The sequence below is a fragment of the Bufo bufo genome, chromosome 4, assembly GCF_905171765.1.
Source record: "Bufo bufo chromosome 4, aBufBuf1.1, whole genome shotgun sequence".
Taxonomy (NCBI): domain Eukaryota; kingdom Metazoa; phylum Chordata; class Amphibia; order Anura; family Bufonidae; genus Bufo; species Bufo bufo.
In genome coordinates, this window is record NC_053392.1 from 130663564 (window position 1) to 130673354 (window position 9791).

The 9791-nt window shown below is 48.1% G+C and overlaps 1 long non-coding RNA gene across 1 annotated transcript in view; it reads right to left on the minus strand.

Annotated features, from left to right (window-relative positions):
* The window catches only part of LOC120999992, a 29039-nt gene extending 26150 nt beyond the window's left edge, over window positions 1-2889 (minus strand). The window contains exons 1-2 of the long non-coding RNA XR_005778716.1: window positions 2733-2889; window positions 956-957 (exon numbers count right to left, since the gene is read on the minus strand). This is a non-coding gene — a long non-coding RNA (uncharacterized LOC120999992). The remainder of the gene's footprint in view (window positions 1-955; window positions 958-2732) is intronic.
* Between the last annotated feature and the right edge of the window lie 6902 nt (window positions 2890-9791).

The following is a 9791-nucleotide window of genomic DNA, read 5'->3' on the forward strand; positions in this document are numbered from 1 at the left end:
AACCGCCTTGGCCCAGTTATCCATCCAAAAGCTATCACCTTTTCTATCCGCCATAGTGGATATTTGGATTGGGTTCGCTTCTAAGGTTCAATTAGCCACGATTCCTGGCCCACTCACAAACCTATCTGGACATCCATCACTACCATCCACGCTCTCGGCCCTACCATCTTTCGGGTCACAAGCCATGCCCTAGGTTAGGGTCAAGGACATATATTCCACCAGGGGGTTATTGGATCTCAAAGACTTAGGGCACCTCATTCCCGACTCACCCGGACGTTGGTTCCACTACCTCCAATTACGCAATTTCACTAGGTCTCTGGCACCCGGCCCGCAACTCCAATCCTCTCTATCTGAATTTGAGAAAATATGTCTAGCTACCTCTGCGCCTGGGCATCCTATATCTCTCATATATGCCATACTGAATTCGGGAGAGATCGGGGATGACACGGAGGAGTTCCCTGCTCCGGTTAGGAAAATTATGCAATCCTGGGAGACTGATATGGGATGTTCCCTCACGTCTGACCAGTGGAAGAGATCTATATTATTCACTCATAAGTCCTCAATATCCTGTAAGATACAAGAACTCAATTATAAGATCTGGACTGGATGGTATAGGACCCCGGTTAGGCTCCACCAGTTTTACCCTTCCGTACCAGACACGTGTTGGAGGTGCCTGAGATCTAGAGGCACCATGCTACACATTTGGTGGGAGTGTCCAGGAATTGCTCCCCTATGGCGAGATATATTCACACTCCATGATCATCTCTATAGGACCCATACCTCTCCATCCCCCCCAGTTAGCCCTCCTTTCAGCTTACCCAGGTAGAATCAAATTGGTTAAAAAATGCACTTAGATTCTTTATTATAGCAATGTGCCAAATCATACCTCGGGCATGGCGCTCAACGGACAGCCCTCTTAGAATTACATGGGTGAAGGCTCTAGATTGCCTAGCACGACTCGAGGAATTGGGTGCTGAAGACCAGGGCACTGGTGCTGTGCACTCTAGACAGTGGGAAGCCTGGTACCAGTTCCGGGCATCGGGTTGGTTGACGTCTGGTACATTGACTTAATGTATTATATTAGCTCTATTGTATTTCAAAATCTTATAAGGATTACAAGTATACTCCCCTCCTCTCCTCTCCTCTCCTTTCCCTTCCCTTCCCATTCCCATTCCCATTCCTCCTTTCTGTCCTCCTGTCTTGTCTCCCCTCTTACCACCGTCCATCTTTAGATTGATTATTTAAAGATTCATGTCGACATGATCTACTGTATTTGAAACCGCTATTAACAGGTGATTTGATATGTCTTTTGTTCACCATGGTTTTCAATAAACACAAATTGAACCATAAACACAGCAAACATAAAGGCGGATAGCCTATGAAAACATTATTGTGTAATAACCCAATCAGTGAGAGGCCTATATAAGTAAATCACTGGTATCATACTCTTGTATTATGGCAGCCTACTAACTACCGTATTTTTTGCCCTATAAGATGCATTTCCCCCCCCTCAAAAGTGTGGGGGAAATGGCAGTGCGTCTTATGGGGTGAATGCTGCAGTTTACACTGATACACCGCCGACCGCATGCTGCACAGCGAGGTCGGCGGGTGCATCAGTGGGGAGGGAGGAGGGGCTGGCATCTAGTTTTGAATAGCCGCGGGACCCAGTGCAGTCACTGTATTCTATTGCACCGGGCCCCGCTCACTGTAGTAATCCCATCTATAACTGTAGGCATTGTTTAACTATAATCTTCAATACAATCCATTAATCTTCACTTACTAACGTCTGTATCAGGCAGGAGGCCGGGCGGGCGGTCACTGGCAGCGTAACTCACAACATCATGCACCTGCTCCGCCCACTTTATGCCGGCCTCCACCCTCTGTATTGGGGGTCATTCACACTACACAGGGACACTTATGGGGCGGATCTGTGGATGACACATAGCATAAGAGTGCCATCCACAGATGCCCCCATAACAGTGTCAGCCACAGATCCCCCATAACAGTTCAGAACCCACCAAAAGCACACCTTTCGTTTAAAAATATTTTTTTCTTATTTTCCGCCTCAAAAACCTAGGTGCGTCTTATGGGCCGATGCGTCTTATAGGGCTAGAAATACGGTAGTTATCTTGCTTAATTTCCCGTTTGCTTTGCAGTTAAAAACGGTCTGATGCATATCCAACCAATAGTAACATTATCTAAGTTTTACTGCGAGTTAATTTCTCTGATGTAAGCATAAATTCTGTATTACAAGTGTACTTCAAACAGGCTAAACACTTAACCAGCAAAATAACCTAATTGGGAGCCCAAATAAAAACTGTATCATAAGAGCACCTTAGGCTACTTTCACACTTGCAGTAGCCTTTTCCGGCAGGCTGTTCTGGTGGGGGAACAGCCTGCCGGATTTGTGCTTCGACAAGTCCACCGTGCCGCTGGAAGTCTCCTCCGGCCCCTGGCACTTTAATGGGGGCAGGCCGGAGGTCCGGCTGCAGCATGGCAAACATGCTGAGAGGAGGCCGGAATAAAACTACAACAGCACGCTGCTGTTTTTGTCTGGCAAACATGCCGTGCTGCGGCCGGACTTCCAGCCCACCCTCATTATAGTAAATGAGGCCGGAGCGGACTTCCAGTAGCACAGACCCTGCAGGCTGTTCCCCCGCCGGAAAAGGCTACCGCAAGTGTGAAAGTAGCCTTAGTCAGATTTTGTATTCGGGATCTATAATGGCCTATACCAGGGATCAGCAACCTCTGGCACTCCAGCTTCCGTAAAATTACAACTCCTATCATGCACACTTACTCCACTGTTCTTGTAACTCCCATAGAAGTGAAAGGAGGATTCTGGGAGTTGTAGTTTCAGAACAGCTGGAGTGCCAGAGGTTGCTGATCCCTGGCCTAGACGTATTGCTTCTCGGGGAGAAGATCTCTATAATACAGCTCTGTATTAAAAGCACCTTATGGTGGCACATGAGTGGTTACAGTACTGCTGTGTGCATGTAGGCAACTGCTAACTATAATATCGAAGATGCAGACTGTAAAATTGCTCAAAAATATTTAATAAAAAAACTTAAACAGCAATATCAAAGCCAAATGCCTCCGTGCATTCCTATGGGAAAAGATCGAGTGATTAATGAAATAAAGCAATATAAAAAAATGGCCAGAGTGATTTGTATAACAGTCATAAGGTGTCTTTCCTTCGTGACTTTTTGGATTTGTAAAAAAAAATCCACAATTTTCATTGGGCCCATGCATATGACAGTGTCTGTATTGCTGTCCTCAAAGCACAGATAAATAAAATATGGATACCTTCCATGTTCAATCTGCATTTTTCTCACTCCCATTACTGCAAATGACTATTATTGACTGCAAAACTGACATGAGTAGGACATGTTCTATAATTTGTGGAATGGACTCACAGACCCATAGAAATGAATGGGTCCGTGTGCGACCTGCAAAAACTTGATTTTTGTACTTACCGTAAAATCTGTTTCTCTTCCGTTCATTGGGAGAGACAGGCTTGACCATGGGTATAGCTGCTGCCACTAGGAGGCACACACTAAGCACAAAAGTGTTAGTGCAAAAGCCGTGCGAGAAGAGAGAAAAAAAAAAAAACTGAAAAACCAAACTATGTACAAACCCAGAACCATGTAGTCCAGGAGAGGTCTATAAAAGAGAGAACGGGTGGGTGCTGTCCCCCCCCAATGAACGGAAGAGAAACAGATTACTAGCCGCCTTTGATACCTGAAGGTCCGAAGCCCCTTGATGCACTTCCCAAAAGGCCCCCACTGCCGGAGCAGAATGAGCAGTAACCCGGAAGGGTGGGGCCCGGTCACTGATGCGGTACGCTTCCACAATGGCCAAACAAATCCATCGGGAAATGGAAGTTTTAGACGCAGTCAGAACTCATCTCGGCCCCTCTGGAATGACGAACAGGGAATCTGTCAGTCGGAAAGAGGACGTCTGGGACAGATAGATGCAAACGGCTCGTACCAAATCCAGAGTGTGGAGTGACTGCTCACGAGGATGAGACAGGGCAGGACAAAAAGGAAGGTAGGATGATCTATTTATTGCGATGGAATGCCAACACAACCTTCGGAAGGACGTACTGAACAGGGCGAAGACTACTTTGTCCTGATGGAGGATTAGGAAGGGCGACTGTCAGGAAAGAGCAGCGAGTTCATACACCCTACGGTTGGAAGTGATTGTCACCAAAAAGGCCACCTTGTAGGACAGGAAGCGAAGCAACACTTACTGCAAAGGCCCAAATGGTGAAGACTGTAGAGTGCTGAGCACTAGATTAAGATCCCAAGAATTCAACGGACTGAAAGGGGGCGCAGCATGCGCAACCCCCTGCAGAAAGGTCCGAACCACAGAAAGAGAAGCCAAGTTCCGCTGAAAAAGAATGGAAAGAGCTGAAACTCGCCAATTGAGGGAGCCGAGAGCCAGCCCCAAGTTCATGCCCGACTGCAGGAAAGACAAGAGTCGCGGCAACGAGAAACGAATGGGAGCTGGTGATGCTCGCACCAACTAAAGTAGGACTTCCAGGTCCGGTGGTAGATTTGAGAGGACGACGGCTTTCTGGCACGAATCATGGTCTGGACAACAGCATCCGAGAAACCCCGAGCCTTTAGTATGGCGGCTTCAACAGCCATGCCGTTAAATGTAGAAACCCTAAATTCGGGTGGAAGATAGGTCCCTGCGACAAGAGGTCCTTCCGAAGGGTAAGACGCCAGGGTTCACCTGCGAGGAGGGCGACTAGAGATGCGTGCCAAACTCGGCATTGCCAATCGGGGGCCACGAGTATGACAGGCAGACCTTCGGACCTGATTTTCCAGGAGATGTGGAATGAGGGGAAGAGGAGGGAACACGTAATGAAACGTTAACTGACTCCATGGAATAACGAGGGCATTGTACGCCAGGGCTATGGGATCCATGGACCGCACAACAAAGTTCTTGAGCTTGTGGTTGAAGCAGGAGGCCATGAGATCCACGTCCGGCCGACCCCATCGCTTGCAGATGGCTAGAAAAACTAGTGGGTGAAGAGTCCATTCGCCGGGATCGAGACGCTCCAGGCTGAGGAAGTCCACAATCCAGTTGTCGATGCCGGGGAGGTGAACTGCCGACAGCGCCGGAACATGGCTCTCCATCCAGCTGAGAATCAGTGCTGTTTCCGCCATGGATGCCGGCCTCCGGGTGCCGTCCTGGTGATTGAGGTACGCCACAGCCGTGGGGTTGTCAGACTAAACTCGATCTGGATGTCCCTGGAGATGGTCGGTCCAACGAAGCAGAGAGAGAGAGAGAGAGAGAGAGAGACTAATCGCTCTCAATTCCAGAATGTTGATTGGGAGGGATCGCTCCTCACACGCCTTGACCGGATAGATTTTCCAACACTTTCCCCCCCTCTCCCCCAACCACGGAGGCTTGAGTCCATTGTCAGCACGATCCAGCGGAGGGGAAGGAAAGAACGGCCCAACGTCAACATCGGTGAAACCAACCACCACCTAAAGGGGCCTGGCGGGTCGGGGCAGGGAGAAGCATGAGCCGATCCAGGGAGGCTGGTGAACAGTCCCAATTGGTTAGAATGGCTCGCTGAAGAGTCCTGGTATGGAACTAAGCATAGGGAACTGCTTCGAAGGCAGAGACCATGTGACTCAGAACCTGCATGCAGTGACGAATAGGAAGAGGATGGGGCCGCAACAAGGGGAGAATCTGAAGACAGAGTGGATAGCGTCTCCGGGGGCAAGAGTACCTTGGTCTGAAAGGTGTCAAGTAACATGCCCAGAAAGGTTAGCCACTGAGATGGATAAAGGCATGACTTTGGCCGGTTCAGGATCCATCTGAAGTGTTCCAGGGTGTCCAGGACTATGTGTAGGCTGTCCGCCTTTGCCTGAAATGAGAGACCCTTTATCAAGATATCGTCCAAGTATGGAATCGCCACTATGCTCCTGGCATGGAGCAGGGCCATGACAGTCACCAGAATCTTCGTAAAAGACTCTGGGAGCTGTGGCCAGGCTGAACAGGAGGGCCACAAACTGGTAGCGGAAGTGACCCACTGCGAACCAGAGAAATTTTTGGTGACTGACGCAGATGGGGACATGGAGATAGTCGTCCTTGATGTCCATCAAGGACAGGTCCTCCCCCAGTTGCATGGACGCAATGACCGATTCTCAGGGACTCCATCCGAAAGCGGCAGAGCCGAAGGAAGCGGTTGAATGCTTTGAGGTCCAGAATGGGGCGGAACATCCCCTCTTTTGGGGACCTCAAAGAGATTGGAGTAGAACCCGTGAAAACAGTCTTGTGCAGGAACTGGGGCGATCACTCCCTGATGCAGAAGTGTGTGGATAGCCTGAAAAAAGAAATTTGCGGCGGAGGGAGAGACTAGCGAAAAAATTAAATAAATAAATAAGGACAGAGGGGGGACCTGAATTCCAGTTTGTAACCCTCTGAGATGACCTCTCTCACACAGGCATCCAAGACGTGAGCCAGCCAAACATAACGAAACAGATGAAGACTGATGTTGCCCACCAGATTGGAGTCATGCACGTCATGCAGAAGAGGTCTTGGGGGTATAGGACTTGGAGCCCTGTTGACGGGGACGTCAGGAAGGGCAAGGTTTGATGGAAGGCTTGCTCTTCTGATCCGGCACAGACTTGGGGCTAGAAAAGCTCCGAAAGGGGCGAAAGAGGTCTACACTTTTTTGACTTGCTGAAACGAACCCTATTCTGTGGTAAATGAGTGCTCTTACCACCTGTAGCATCAGAAATGATAACGTCCAGGCGTTTGGCAAAAAGTCTGCTGCCGGTAAAGGAGATGGCCGTCAAGGTCAGTTTTGAAGAATTATCTGCTGCCCAGCAGGAGAGCCATAAGGTATGGTGAATAGTCACCCAAAGGGCTGACGAGCAGGCCATTAGTCTGGCCGTGTCCAGAGAGGCTATACAAATATACGCACTGGCATGGAAGAGCTGCAGGGCAATATCGGAAAGTTCCTCCGAGGGGTACCCCGAGGAGAGACCCTGACGTAGTTTGCTTTCCCATTCTCCCATAACTTTGCTCACCCATGTAGAGGCAAAAAACGGTCACAGTGCTGTGCCTACTGCTTCAAAGGATGAATTTGCGAAAGATTCAAATTTTTATCCCTGATATTAGAGAAGTAAGCCCCATCCGCTATCACCAAAGTGGTATGTTTTGCCAAGCGGGATACTGGCGGGTCAACTATAGGCAAGGACGACCACTTCTTAGTCAAATCCTCCGCAAATGGGTAAAGGACGTCTAAGCATTTTGGTAAGGCAAAACGTCTATCAGGAAAATTGCACTCCTTGTAAAAAGAGGAATCAAAATCCTGGTGGTTGGGGAAACATTTGGGTAAGCGTCTGAAGAAAAAACTGGACCTGGCCGATGAAGGTGCGGGGTCCTCAACCTGTAAGGTCTCTATAACCACTGTAATGAGATTGTCCACTATGGAGGACAGTTTTAAAGACTTGCCCTCAGAAGAGACAAAGTCTGCATCTGAAAACCTTTCCTCAGAACATGCCTCTTCCAAGGACACGTTGGACTCTCTGGGAGGTGGCAGAGAAAACGGGGGATGAAGACACCCTTCTGGGGGAGGGTGGTCTGGCCTGTTTAGCGGGATGGCCACGATGGGAATGAGCCCCAGGATCCCCAGAGTCGGACTAGCCAGAGGACGGCCTTGCGGACAAATGCCCCTGTATTTCCACAATGGCTTTGTTGGTATAGGAGACGTCCTGTACCATCCTTGACCGGGAACGCGCCCACTCCAGCTCTACCATAGGCTGGGCAGAATGGGCGACTGGGTCAGGGTCAAAGCCACTTAGCAAAGCACAAAGAGCAGAGAGGATCTAACTGGATAGAAATTTTAAGGGGCAAGAAGCACAAGCTAAATGGCGCACAGAAGTGAGCGCCTGCTTTGGGGCCTGGGCTTGGACATAGTGAGTACCCTGTAGTGACAGGTAGGAGGATGAGTGGGGTAGGTTAAACCCTGGAGGAAGAGGAGACAGAGCTTACCCGGCTTGTGTCCCTCAATGCAGCATATCCGGAGGTGCCTTGAGCCAGAGTCCCGCAGAGGCCCTCTTGAAACAGAAGGTGGACAGAGGCAGAAAAGGCGCCAAGATTCACACCAGGATACAGATAGAAAGGGAGCGGGGAGAACTTCATGCCCCGCCCCCAAAATGGAGTTGGTCCCTGGTGAAAACGCAGGGAAGCGCAGGCCTGATCCTTCTGTCCCTGCTAAAGAGGCCTCCATGCCTTAGTCCCTGTAGGAAAGATATAGCTGAATGGAGGCGCTCACACTTTTGTGCTTAGTGTACACCTCCTAGTGGCAGCAGCTATACCCATGGTCAAGCCTGTGTCCCCCAATGATACAGATGAGAAAAATGCGGATCAGACACAGATACAAAATACAGTCATTTGCATGAGGCCTTATTATAGACATTTAGGGGGCGATTGATCAAACTAGTGTAAAGTAGAACTGGCTTAGTTTCCCATAGCAACCAATCAGATTCCACCTTTCATTTTTCAAAGGAGCTGTGAAAAACGAAAGGTGGAATCTGATTGGTTGTTATGGGAAACTAAGCCAGTTCTACTTTACACCAGTTTGATAAATCTCCCCCTTAGGGTGACTGCACAAGTACAAGTTTATGTGCAGAAAATAGACATGAAATCAACAAAAGTGCACACACACAAAAAAAAAAAAGGCTCAAATCTGCACTATTTATCGCCTTTTTGGTGCATTTTTTGTGCATTTTTTTTTTTTATGCGTGTTTTGGTGCGGATTGGATTCAGATTTACTGCACATTTCACTCCGCCATTGAAAAGGGTTAAATCTGCACAAGAAAAACGCAACAATTGACACGCTGCAGATTTCAAAATCCAGTTAGGTCGATTTGTTCATCTAAGAAAAAAGGTGTACCTGAGACTTGTCTTATCTCATTCACTTTGCTGGTACTGGATTATGCTGTAGTTTTTCCGCACAACATTAGCTTGGAAAAAGTGTAATCCGCATCATGTGCAGCCACCCTTAGGCCCCTTTCACGTGAGCGAATATTCCGCGAGGGTGCACTGCGTGATACGAACGCATTATGCCTGCACTGAATCTGGACCCATTCATTTCAATGGGTCTGTGTACATGAGCGTTAGTTTTCACGCATCACTTGTGCGTTGCGTGAAAATCGCAGCATGTTCTATATTCTGCGTTTTTCAGGCAACGCTGGACCCATAGAAGTGAATGGAGCTGGGTGAAAAAAGCATCAGCAAGCAAGTGCGGATGCAATGCATTTTTCACGGATGGTGGCCAAGAAATGTTGTTTGTAAACATTCAGTTTTTTATCACGTGCCTGCAAAACGTTTTAAATCGCATTGCACCCGCGCGATAAAAACTGAACGTGATCGCATACTAAACTGAATGGACTTGCTTCCGAAATCGCGCATTTTTCACTGAACGCATCCGGACCTATTCCGCTCACGCTCGTCTGCAAGGGGCCTTAAGGTGCTGCCACCCAGTCTTTTTTGGCTTGTAAAAAATAACTGTAAATTGGCATTAAAAAATGAGAGAAAAAAAAACTGTGCAACTCCAAAAAAATGCACCAAAACACTGTGGTACATTTTATATTTCCCTATTGCCTACAGCCAACACCTGACCAAGAAGAATACGCCAAAAAATGAACAAAAAAAATGCTGCATTTTTCCTGAAAACAAAATGGGGGGAGTTTATAATTTCTGGAGTGTAAAAAAAAAAAAAAAAAAAAAAAAAAAGGTGCAAACCTTGTGCTTGAAACTCT